Source organism: Pipistrellus kuhlii, unplaced genomic scaffold (assembly GCF_014108245.1).
Source record: "Pipistrellus kuhlii isolate mPipKuh1 unplaced genomic scaffold, mPipKuh1.p scaffold_m20_p_1, whole genome shotgun sequence".
Classification (NCBI taxonomy): Eukaryota; Metazoa; Chordata; class Mammalia; order Chiroptera; family Vespertilionidae; genus Pipistrellus; species Pipistrellus kuhlii.
The window spans coordinates 22,877,756-22,890,266 of record NW_023425404.1 but is presented as its reverse complement, the minus strand read 5'-3'; the positions used below and the strand labels follow the sequence as shown (position 1 = coordinate 22,890,266).

General features: G+C 40.8%; 1 protein-coding gene across 2 annotated transcripts in view; it reads right to left on the bottom strand.

Annotated features, from left to right (window-relative positions):
• RTN1 (reticulon 1) overlaps positions 1-12,511 on the bottom strand; it is a 172,152-nt gene that overhangs the window by 51,495 nt on the left and 108,146 nt on the right. The gene's annotated exons all lie outside the window — the stretch shown is intronic.

Here is a 12,511-nt window from a genome sequence, read left to right as displayed (position 1 = left end):
TGCTATTTTTGGTCAAACATTTAATTAACTTCCCCCTAATGCCTTATAGAGGCCGCGGGCTGGATATTCTATCCCTTTAAGCATACACTCTATTAGGGACACAACCATTTGAATACAGGTGTGAGTTTGTAATTAAAAGCCACTCTAAAAGTTACAAATAATAGCAGGCTACTAGAAATGTAATGAAGCTTTGAAAATTTTACTTTTAGGACCCTTATTGTATTCTTGATTTCCCTGGAAATTTAGACAGAAGTAGCAGGTAACTTTGTTGAAGTCAGAGCAACTATTCATCTAAGTTTCCAACAATGCAGCTGAGTTTTAAACGTTTACACTTCTCTACTCTCAACAGCAATTTAATACTTGCATTTACCTGCGTGGCTGCAGACAGGATATGTGCCTTTATGCCGAGGCAGCAGATAGAATGACTTTGCTTATAACCGCTGCAGGGCCATGGCTAAATGGCATGGACACTTCCTACTAAATGAATGAGCTGGCCCACAGCACAATTACCTTGCTGTCTGCAGATGGCTTTCTGCCCAAGTCACCCATTATTTCAAGGGCCAAGACACCACTTAAAAAATCAGTAGCATAACTTAATAAAAGGACAAGTACTTTTATATTCTCAGATCTCGTTGTGAAAGAAAAGAGGCTATTTTGTTTCAGGTCTTAAAAGAGTAAATGTCTTGCTGAATTGATTGTCCTCATAGAGATACTAAACAGAAAATGCTATTCACTATAGCTGCATGAGCTGGTCCTAGGGCCAGGGCTGGCAGACTCGGTGACAAATCCATTTGTTGTCAGCAACAAGTTTATAAATTTCTACAAAGGTGTGGAGTCCACTGTGAATCTCAGGGGTCTCAAATACTGGTTGAAGAAGCTGGGAGCTTCTATAACCTACCTGTTGGGGATCTAATCTAGACAAGAGAAATTCCTCTGAGACAGATGAGTAAGTCACAAGGCAGAGGTTCAGGTCAATAAGGATACACCATTAAGAAACAATTTTTCAGGATTACTTATTCTTGACCCTTTGACCCTAAATCTAAGGAACATTAGCAAGATCTTCCTAACCACTCTCAAAGTGGCCTACACAGATATTCAGACCATGAAAAGGACAGAAAAACACAAGTTCTAAAAAACTTTTAAACAGTACTGCCCATTCTGAAAGAATGTGATAGCTGTAATGCTGTGAAGGAACCACTGTATACTCTCAGTTTAGGTTAGATCTGCTAACATTATTTGAGTCTCAGGTTTTGGTCTACTTGCTCCTCATGGGAAGAACTCTCTAAAAAATAACATTTTGTTTTTCTATGAACAAACGTTTATTCGTGAAAGGCAATCAGAATCTCCTCTTTTCCTCTCAGAAACACCTCCTCCTCTTTGAAGACGTGGCTCAAACATCACCCCATCGTGATTCTCATCACTAACCTTCCCAGGTAACTTAAGGCCTCTTCTCGGTGTCCTTTGTTCACATCTTTGTTATTCTACTCATTATTGTATACTATGGTTATCTGTTTGGATGTTTTTCTATAGAGTAATGATTAGCTTGGGACTACCATCCTATTTTGTTTATCATTGAAACCCAAACTCTGAAGACAGGCTGTTAGCAAGTACATGCTGAACAAATGTTTATGGAATTGAATTTAAATCTGGAAAGGAGAGATCAAACTGATGGTTGCCAGAGGAGAGGGTGGTGGAAGGAATGAGGGAAAAAGGTAAAGGGAAACATAGTCAATAATACTTTGATAAGTTTACAATGTGACATCTGATTATTAGACCTAGCGTGGTGTTCACATTATAAATATATAAATGTCAAATCTTTATATTGTACACCTGAATCTAACATAATATTGTATACCAACTATACTTACATAAAAATGAAGGAAAAATGTGGAGAGAAGTTTATAATAGCCCATCACAGGCTTTGTGCTCTCAGAGCTTTCATCAATGATATATAGAAAGCAAGTGATCATACCTATAGATAATGCAAATGTTGGCAGGGATAGAAAATGCACTGAGTGATAGAATCCTTTCAAATCTTGGCAGACTAGAAAAATGGCATGAACCTAACAAGATCAAGTATAATGCAAGGTCAGGCACTACCACCCAAGATATTAATCATAATAATGTGAGATAGAGAAAATGTAGTTACCACCAGTTTATAGAAATAAAACTTATGGGTATTAGATGATATCAACTCAACACAAGTCAATATTGTGATGCAGAGGACAAACAGATGATATGTCATAGGCTGAATTGATAGACATTGGGTGTTAATAGTGAGGGAACTCATGGTCTTTCCATGAAATGCACTATCCAGCTCACGTGCTTCTCAGAAAGATGTTATGTGTGGGCATATCACTTGGAAAAGAGGTTTGGAAGAACTAAAGAACATGTAAAATTGGATAAATGGTACATGGACTTGAAACCAGTCTGGACCAGAAAGAATTATTTTAGGCTTTGTGGACCATATAGTCTCAGTTGCAACTATTTAGCTCTATAATTATAGTACAAATGCCAAAGACAATATGTGAGCAAATAAGTGTGGCTGTATTCCAACAAAATAATAGGTAGTGGTATGATAGCACCAAAAAGAATTTTAAAAATTAAGAATAAGTTTAATAAAATAAGTGCAAGACTTGTACAATGATATGTATAAAACATTGTTGAAAGAAATTAAATAAGACCTAAATATAATAAAAAGATAATCCCACATTTGTGAATTGGAAGACATCATATCATTAAGATGGCAATACTCCCCAAACTATAGATTTAACACAATCCTATGAAAGGGATCCATATCAAGGTCCAAGCACTCCTATCAATTTCTGTTTTTCAGAAACTGACAACTTGATTCAAAAATTTATATGGAAATGCAAGGGAGCTAGAATAGCCAAAACAATACTGAAAAAGGAGAACAATTTTGGAGGATTTACACTTGCAGATTTCTTTTTTTTAATTTTTTAAAATATTTTTTTATTGTTCAGATTATAAGAGTTGTTCCTCCCCCCCACCCGCCCCATAGCTTCCTTTTACTCGATTCCCACCCCACCCTATTCCCTTATCCCCACCCCACGTCCTCATCCATAGGTGTACAATCTTTGTCCAGTCTCTTCCCACAACCCCCATACCCCTTTCTCCCCAATAATTGTCAGTCTACTCCCTTTCGATGCCCCTGATCCTATTGTATTCACCAGTTTATTACTTGACTTTAGATTCACTTGTTGATAAATATGTATTTGTTGTCACTTTGTTGTTTATAATTTTTATCTTTACCTTTTTCTTCTTCTTCCTCTTCTTAAGGAATATCCTTCAGGCCGAAACCGGTTTGGGTCAGCCTGTGGACTGAAAGGTCCCGGGTTCGATTCCGGTCAAGGGCATGTACCTTGGTTGCGGGCACATCCCCAGTAAGGGGTGTACAAGAGGCAGCTGATTGATGATTCTCTCTCATCAATGTTTCTAACTCTTTATCTCTCTCTCTTCCTCTCTGTAAAAAAATCACTAAAATATATTAAAAAAAAAAAAGAATATCCTTCAGCATTTCATATAATACTGGTTTGGCAGTGATGAACTCTTTTAGCGTTTTGTTTTCTTATCTGTGAAATTATCTGACCTTCAATTCTAAATGATAGGTTTGCTGGGTAGAGTCATCTCAGTTGTAGGTTCTTGCTATTCATCACTTTGAATATTTATTGCCACTCCCTTCTGGCCTGCACAGTTTCTATTGAGAAATCAGCTGACAATTGTATGGGTGTTCCTTTATAGGTAACTACCTGCTTTTCTTTTGCTGCTTTTAATATTCTCTCTTTGTCTTTTGCTCTTGGCATTTTAATTATAATGTGTCTTGGTGTGGTCCTCTCTGGATTCCTTTTGTTTAGGGTTCTGTGCGCTTCCTGGACTTGTAAGTCTATTTCTTTCACCAGGTGGGGGAAATTTTCTGTCATTACTTCTTCAAATAGGTTTTCAGTATCTTGCTTTCTCTCTTCTTCTGGCACCCCAAAATTCAGATGTTGGTATGCTTGAAGTTGTCCCAAAGGCTCCTTACACTATCTTCATAATTTTGGATTATTTTTTCTTTTCTGGTTGGGTGTTTTTTGATTCTTCATATTTCAAATCTTTGACTTGATTCTTGGGATCCTCTAGTCTGCTGTTGGATCTCTGTATATTATTCTTTATTTCCATCAGTGTATACTTAATTTTTAGTTGGTCCTTTTCATATCCTTGAGGGTCTCACTAAATTTATTGGCGGTTTCTACAAGATTCTTGAGTAACCTTATAACCATGGTTTTGAACTCTATATCCAGTAGTTTGCTTTCCTCCATTTCTTTCATTTGTGACCTGTTTCTTTGTTCCCGCATTTTGGCTGCTTCTCTGTGTTGATAGTGTGGTTTTGTGTGCTAGGTATCCTATAGGATCCAGTGACTCAGCCTTCCTAATTACCTGAGGTGAACACTTGGTGCACCCCCTTTGTGGGCTGTATGTACAGTCTTGTTGTAGGTAAGCCTTGGTTGTTGTTGGTATCACTGAGAGGAATTGACCTTCAGGCCAATTTACTGTGATGATGAGTTCTCTATGATGGGAGAACTACTTTGTTGGAGATACCCTTTCGGGGCAAGACTTGCTTCAGTGAGGCTTTGGCACTCACTGAATTTGCCCCCTGAGTTGTCTCTTATGGATCTGAAGAGTTGTAGTCTGAATGGTCTCTCTCTGACCACTGGGTATACTGGCTCTTGGTTCTCCAAGGAGAGAGGCCACCCAACAAGAGCTCCAGAGAGATCTGCAGATTCCTTCTCTTTGTTTGGGGTTTGGAGGAGCCCAGATGAGGCCCAGCTATGAAGCAATGCAAGCTGCTGTCAAGTCTTGGGTCTTCTTTTGGAGGCTCTGGGGCTCTTTGGAGGCTGCAATACATTAGGATTCAGATTGCAAAGGCCCAGGCCATTCATATGCAAAAGCCTCTGTGCACAGCTTGGGTGGGGTTGTAAAGTGGGTGGAGTGGGGTCTCAGGGAATCACCAGGGTGGAACAAACAGCAATGGCTATCCATCAGCGCTGCCTGGAAGAGGTTCCATGTTTCTGTGTCATGCAGCCCCATGTAGGAACAATGATTGCTGCTAGCACCTCTGAGAGAAAGCTTCCCTCAAGTTCCACCTGATAATAGACAGTCCAGTTTCTTCCTGTATGAATATTGATCCACAGAGTCTCTCCTGGAACTGAAGTTCAGAGCAGTAGGGAGTTTGCATCTCCCTCCAGATTGAAAAAGACAATAGCACACCCAGTAGCCAGTCCTTTCCGCACGTGCCCCTCCATAACTCTGCACTTCACTTCTGCATCTCTGTCCCTCCTCCAAGTCTCAGTGTGCTTTTCTCTTTCCTTCTAGTTGTATAATTTCAACTCAGCCAGCCTTCCAGTGGTTCTGGATGATACCTGTTTTTTCCTTTAGTTGTAGTTTTGAAGTGGTTGTGCGAGGCAGCAAGTTCAGGTGTTTACCTATGCTGCCATCTTAGTTTCTTCCTAGATTTCACTTACACCAAACAATTTATCAAAAACAATGTGGTTCTAGCATAAGGCTAAACATATAGGTAAAAAGAATATAATTGAAAGTCTAGGAAAAAACCCTTAACATTTGTGGACAATTGTTTTTTAACTAGGATGACAAGATACTTCAATGGGAAACAAAAAGTCTTTTTAACAAATGATTCCAGGACAACTACATATACATGTATAAAAGAATAAAGCTGGGTTTCTATCTCACACTAAATAAAAAATTCAAAATGGATCAAAAACATAAATGTAAGAGCTTAAACTATAAAACTCTTAGAAGAAAACATAGGAGTGAATCTTTATGACTTTGGATTAAGCAAGGGTTTCTTAAGTACTGCCAATGGTCCTACTTCCTAATACTATCATATTTGGGGATTAGATTTTAAAATATAAATTTGGGGATGGGAGACACAGATATTCAGACCATAGCTTAGTCCCAGCATAAAAATTCCTGAATTCTAATCCTTGTAAGGAACACCCCCACAATAATCATATCTATGCTAGGTTCAAAGATCTACTGAGAAAATTATGCAACATTGCTCAGAAAGCCTATCCAAAATTTAACAATATTTAACAATTTTCCCTCACAATACACTAATCCTTATGTCTTGTGAGAATGGAATGAAAGAGCAGTGGGTACATTATGATCTGCCATCAGGAGAAAAAGGAGAAATAGAGCTTTTAAAAAAAAAAATCCTCACCCAATGATATGTTTTTTATTTTATTTTATTTTATCAACTTAGGGGCCCAGTGCACAAAATTTGTGCATGGGGGGGGGTGGGTCCCTCAGCCCGACCAGCACACTTTCCAATCTGGGAGCCCGCAGGGGATGCCCTACCGATGGCATAGCCCTGTTCCCTGTGATTCTCTGCTCTTTGCGGACCTGCCTGCTTGATGCCACCACAGGCCCTGGTGTCTGCTCTCTGTGGGGGCCTGCTTTCCCTTTGCTGCCGGGGCCAGGGGCAAGTAGGCCCTGCTGTCTGCTCTCTGGCTTGTCACCACAGAGGCAAGAAGGGCCCTGGTGTCTGCTTTCTGTGGGAGCCCTGCGGGGACTGCTTGCCCCTTGCTGCCATGGCCAGGACCAAACAGGGCCCTGCTGTGTGCTCACTTGCTATGGGGGATGTTCCCACCCTGCCCCTGGCTGCTTGGTGCCTGCACACATAGACCTGGAGTGCCCAGGGGTCATTCCAGGACCCCGGGCACTCTGGGCCTATGTGTGGGCCTAAAGGCTCAGAGCAGCCTGGGTCCCGAGGACACCCATCCCCAGGATCCAGGCCGCTTGGCCCTGGCGTGTGCACAAGTGGCTGCCCGGTGCCTGCATATTCAAATTAACCCACCATCTTTGTCAGGTTAATTTGCATAGTTACTCTTGATTGGCTGATGGGTGTCGGGAAGTGAAATTCAATTTGTATCTTTCTCTTTTATTAGTGTAGAAATTATAGAGAGAGGAAGAAGGAGTCAGAGAAAAGAAACACTGATGTGAGAGAAATATAAATCAGTTTCCTTCCATACTGAGGATTGATCCCACAAACTAAGTATGTGCCTTGACTGGAAATCAAACCTACAACCTTTTAGTGTACAAGACAACACTCTAACCAACTGAGTCACCCAGCCAGGCCCAGAAATAGAGCTTTGAAAACATGTTGGCATCTAGAGAGTGAACAGACTGTTGAACCTCAGAAGGAAGGCAGGGAAGGGTGAGTGGGAAGAGATCAACCAATGAACTTGTATGCATATATGCATAACCCACTGACATAGACAATGGGGTGGTGAGGGCCGGGGGATGGAAGGGACTGGAGCGGGCTGGAAGAAGTTAATGGGGGAAAAGGAGGACCTATGTAATACTTTCAACAATAAAGATTTAAAAAACAACAACAACCTAAAAAAAGAGTCAGCTCTCAGAGCCCCAAAGGCCCAGGGTCCCTGGAATCTCCACATTAGTTCTTGTTTCTATTGATAGGATGCCCCTGCAATAGACTGAGGGGATGGCCTGGTTTTTCTTTTTGAATTCAGCATTTTCCTGTGCAGCATAGAAGTAAAGGAAATTGAAGAAGCAATCAAACTGCCAGTACCGAGGGAGAGGAGAGGAGAGAAGATAAGGACATGGCAGTGAGAGCATCTGGGAGAAAGAGCCCATGTTGGTCCTGGAGTTGGACTTGCTGCTGTTGTTGGTACTGATTTTCCCCGACACTGTGATCAGGAGAAAAACCCACCTCTCACAAAGGCTGTGCCATACACCACAGACATGTCCTTTTAATGCCAACAGAGCATATTGGATTGGGGGAAGGGAGGAGAAATGGGTAATCAGAGCTGATCACCACTATGAAAATTCAGAGAAAAGCAGCACATGCAGCCTTTTGTTAGCCCAACAAATACCTTCCTGGCTTTGAAAAGTGAGACTCAACTGGATGGAAATTATACATGCAGTAAGGGTAGTAGGATGATGGTCTGAAATCTCTCCTTTAAATCCAGCAAAACCTTATTAAAAGCACACCAGAGACTAGAGGATAAATAAGGCATTCAACAGCCTCTCTTTATTCCCAAACTCAATTTTTACTTTTGCATCCATGCAGGCTACCTCAGGCACCTACACAGGCAGGGGAGCACTGCGCATGTTTGGGCGTGTTCAGCTCCCACTTCCCTTAATTTGCAGCTATCCTGTGATCAGCCTCTACTGAGGTGAGCCTTTACATTTGATTGTACAGAGAGCTAACGAGTCTCGAAAGTTATCCACTAGCTTCACTGCTTAAACAGGACAATGAGTATAAAATACATCCTTACCATTTGCCTCTCTACCACTGGCATACTATCACTACAGTGTCTGATAATGGTACCCAAGCCATTAAAGCAATGGTTCTGTTTATGTGCTCATTTCTCAGTAAGCCTAACAAATATTGTCATCACTTTGGGAAAATTTAATCTTTATCTTTGTTAAGAAAGAGATTATTTGAATACTTTTCCCTGCTGCTGGTTTTTTTTTAAGATATGGGAAATCAGGCATAGAAAGTTGATGTGCTCATTATAAATCAATAACATAGACAGAGCTGGGACAAGTATTGCTTTCATTGCTCCTATAACACTTTATTGTACTAACTTATTTATATGTATGTCCCTACAAATGCCTTATGGGCAAGGACTAGGCCTTACACAGTATCTTATTCTTTCCTCAGCCATAGCTCTTCATCACATGCAGTAACTGCCTAAGACTTAATTAATTCTTGAATGAATGAATGAATGAATGAGCAGATGCATATGTGAATGTGTGAACACGTATAAGCCAAAGCATGCACACACACACACACATGAATCCATGTAGACTGTTCATGGTTTTAAGCTAATTCAGAATCTCCTTTGTTTCTAATGGCAGGAATATTAGTAGTTTCCACGGGGCTCAATTTTCAGCTCAAACCAATCTTTAAAGAGGTAAATAAAGAGAAATGCACTGGGCATCTTAGTATTTCTCGCTCCTCTGAAATCCAATCTGATTGCACTTAAGGGTGACAGCATTTGTAGTGAGAGTTAATCATAACAGGAGCTGGTGTTATTATTTAAATGCTCCATATACACTCATTCTATCCCTGGAGGTGGAGGGTTGGTGAGGTGGTCAGTGCAGAGCACCTCCTGGAGCAGGTTCTGGCTTTCAATTACCCGGTGCTCCCCATGGAACCCAACAAAGCACTGGGCACATCCAGGTGCTCTCATCGTGTGCTGAATCAAAGAGCTGCCAACCTGAGTTGAGTGCAAGGTCCACCCCATTCCACAGCAATAATACACACTGGCTGGCAGCTCCCACAGAACAGATTTGTTTTTCATCGGCCTGATATTTCTGGCTAATGTTGAAAGACAACTAATTAGCTAACAATAAGATGAGTCTGTCTTTAACAAGAGCCTCAAAGCACAGGGTTGGAAGGCGCATCTGTTGTCCTCGTTAGCAATCACAACATATTAGAGATGTCCACTGCAATACTTGAGTTCTCCCATTTATCTCTGACCATCCCATTTAAAATAGCTCTCCCTTACGTTGTTTTTCTAACTCACAGCACTTACAGGAGGAGATACTGTAATATGTGTGTTTATTTGTATACTGTTAGTCTCCCACTAACTAAGGGCATCTGCTTTGTCCTCCACTCCCTCCACTGTGTCTAGGAAGGAGCCTGGCACATAATAGGTTCTCAATAACTATTGATTGATTGATTGATGTTGCTAAACTCACTATGAGCCAAGCTGTCATTTGAGATACAGCAGAGAGAGGAGTAAGAACGTGTTAACTGCTTGATAAATATCACACATCCCTGCACACTCCACTGAACTGAAACCTAAGTGCAGGAAGTGAACACCTAGAGCCAAGGAAACACACTCCTCTGCCAAAAGGAGTGATCAGTAGAAACCGCCAATCAGTATAAAAGATTTGAAAAGAGATTTGTCGCTTCCTCTTAAAACTAAAACAAAAGGGGGAGGAGCAACTGAGGGTTGGGCAGGATGAAGGGGAGGGGGGTTGCTGCAAATAAGCCAGATGGGGTAAAATGCTATGAAACGCACAGCAGATGGCACTAAAATATTAAACCAGCATTTCCTTACGCTCCAAGCTGAGCTGTCAATGCTGATTAGGGAAGTCAGTCTATTTAAAAACATGCAGATAAAAACGAATCATGTATTGTTAAATCTCTCGCTGCTAAAAGCAACTCCAAGCATTAGCATCTAATGTGCTTTCACACAGGTGATATGTTAATATAATTCAGGCAAGGTTTTGTCAAACAAAACCACCCAGAATGGGAGGAAGAAAACTCAGTCTCATGAATCTGCTGAAAAACAAGCTCAGTGTGGTAAAGCCATGAAAATCTGCTCTGCTTCTCTGATCTCCATGGCAACTGCAGCCACCCTCAGACAGACGCTTTGAAAACCAGATTTGTTTTCTCTTTCCCAAGTACCTTTGCATGATATTTTTAGATAATGTTGAAATACAACTGACACCGAATAAGCTGTAAACACAGTGCCTGTTCCAATTGCTTCATTGTTAGTCAGGGTGGCTTGTCATTTTCTCACTTAACCCACAGTGGTGATGCCGCTGTCACAGTGCAGCTCCTGGCTCTCTGAGATGCCCCAGAAAAAAAACTGCCAACGGGAAGTCATGCTTAATGATATTTTAGGATGGCATGAGCTACCCAGTTGGAGAAGATGCTCTCAAGATTTACACACCATGCAAAAGTATTCAGCATATTATCCATCTGCTTTGCAAACATTATGTAAGACTTCCATTTAAAAAGAAGCCCCATCACCCGGCCAGTGTGGCTCAGTGGTTGAGCATCGACCTATGAACCAGAGGTCACAGTTCGATTCCTGGTCAGGACACATGCCTCGGTTGTGGCTTCCTTCCCAGCATGGGGCATGTAGGAGGCAGCTTATCAATGATTCTCTCTTATCATTGATGTTTCTATCTCTCTCTCCCCTCCCTTGCTCTATGAAATCAATAAAAATATATAAAAAACAAATAAAAAGAAGTCCCATAGAATACTCATTTTGTCACTGAATCTGAGGTATAGACACTACCAAGTCTCAGTCAGGAAAAAAAATGAAAAACAGAACCATGTAAACAGGAGTACACTGAAACATTATCTAGACTATTCTGTATGTTTGAAATTTTCCATAATAAAATAATGAGAAAGAAAGAAATAGATCTGATCATTATGCAATATACAAACCAACGGAACTTTCCACTGTACAATGTTCTCATTAAAGTCAATATAGTGGAAAAACAGAAGTTGAGAGTTATTTTCTCACTGGCTAATTAAAAAGTGACCAACTGAAAAAAAAAATTTGGAGGATTCATCTCAGAATTTGATTTTGAACTGGGCATTAGATAATGTTAAAGTATTTGTTTTATTAGATATAACAATGGTCCTGTGCTTATGTAAGAAAATGCTATGTTTAGAGATGTACACTGAAGCATTCTGGGTGAAAGATCTTGATGGCTGTGACTTAATTAGAGGCATACATACTCATTTTCAAATCATAGACAAGAGTTAAGTATTTGAAGGGCCAACCCTAATCTTGTCTTCTTAAAGGGATAATTAAAATACATGCTATTTTATGGATGACAATTCTTCATCAGTGCTTGTGAAATACTTTATGTGGATTTTTGGAGTGAGCTAACCCATAATTATTTTTGAAAGCATGAAAATGGTGGATAAGGAAGATGAAGCAAATGTTCAAAACAAGATGTTACAAGAGACATCTCAGATTAGAGACAGAAGTCATGCATAAATCCTGTCCCCAGCCTGGTGCCAGCCTACCTGCCTACAAGGGACCAGGCAGACAAGGGACTGCTCTAAATTGGAACCATACCACTTAGGATAACTGAAAGTGTATTATAAAAATGGTGAGCTTGTTGAGAGAAATGACAGTGATCTGAAGCATCTTATATAATAAAAGGCTAATATGCAAATTGTCCCCTCACCCTAGAGTTTGACTGGGAGTTTGACCTGGGGGCAGAGCTAGCCTGCCAACCACCTGTCCGTGGCCCCCTCCCCCCAGTCAGCTCTGTCCCTGGGCGAGAACTCAGTTGGTTGTTGCTATCACCGGCCAGCCAACCTCTCATGTCCTCTCCCTCTGGCTGGCCCACTTGGCCCCTATTGGAGTAGGCTGGCCAGACCCAACCTGTGCACCAATTCATGCACAGGGCCTCTAGTTTTATACAATATAAGAAACAACCCTCAAGGATTTGTCTATCTACATTAAAAGGTTGATTCCATGTTTTAAATATTCCTAAAGAACCCAATTGTTCAGAAGGTAGCTTAAAAATAAAATACAGGAATAAACTTCTTTGTGAGTAGAGTTACACTTGGAGAAATGAGGAAGAAGAGTCAGAATCATTCCAAGCTTGCCATGAATTCAGTCCCTTTTAAAGGAAATAGCCTTAATGGTGGATGAGGAGACATAATGCCTGTGAGATGGGCTATAACAGGTGCTGAAGCAGT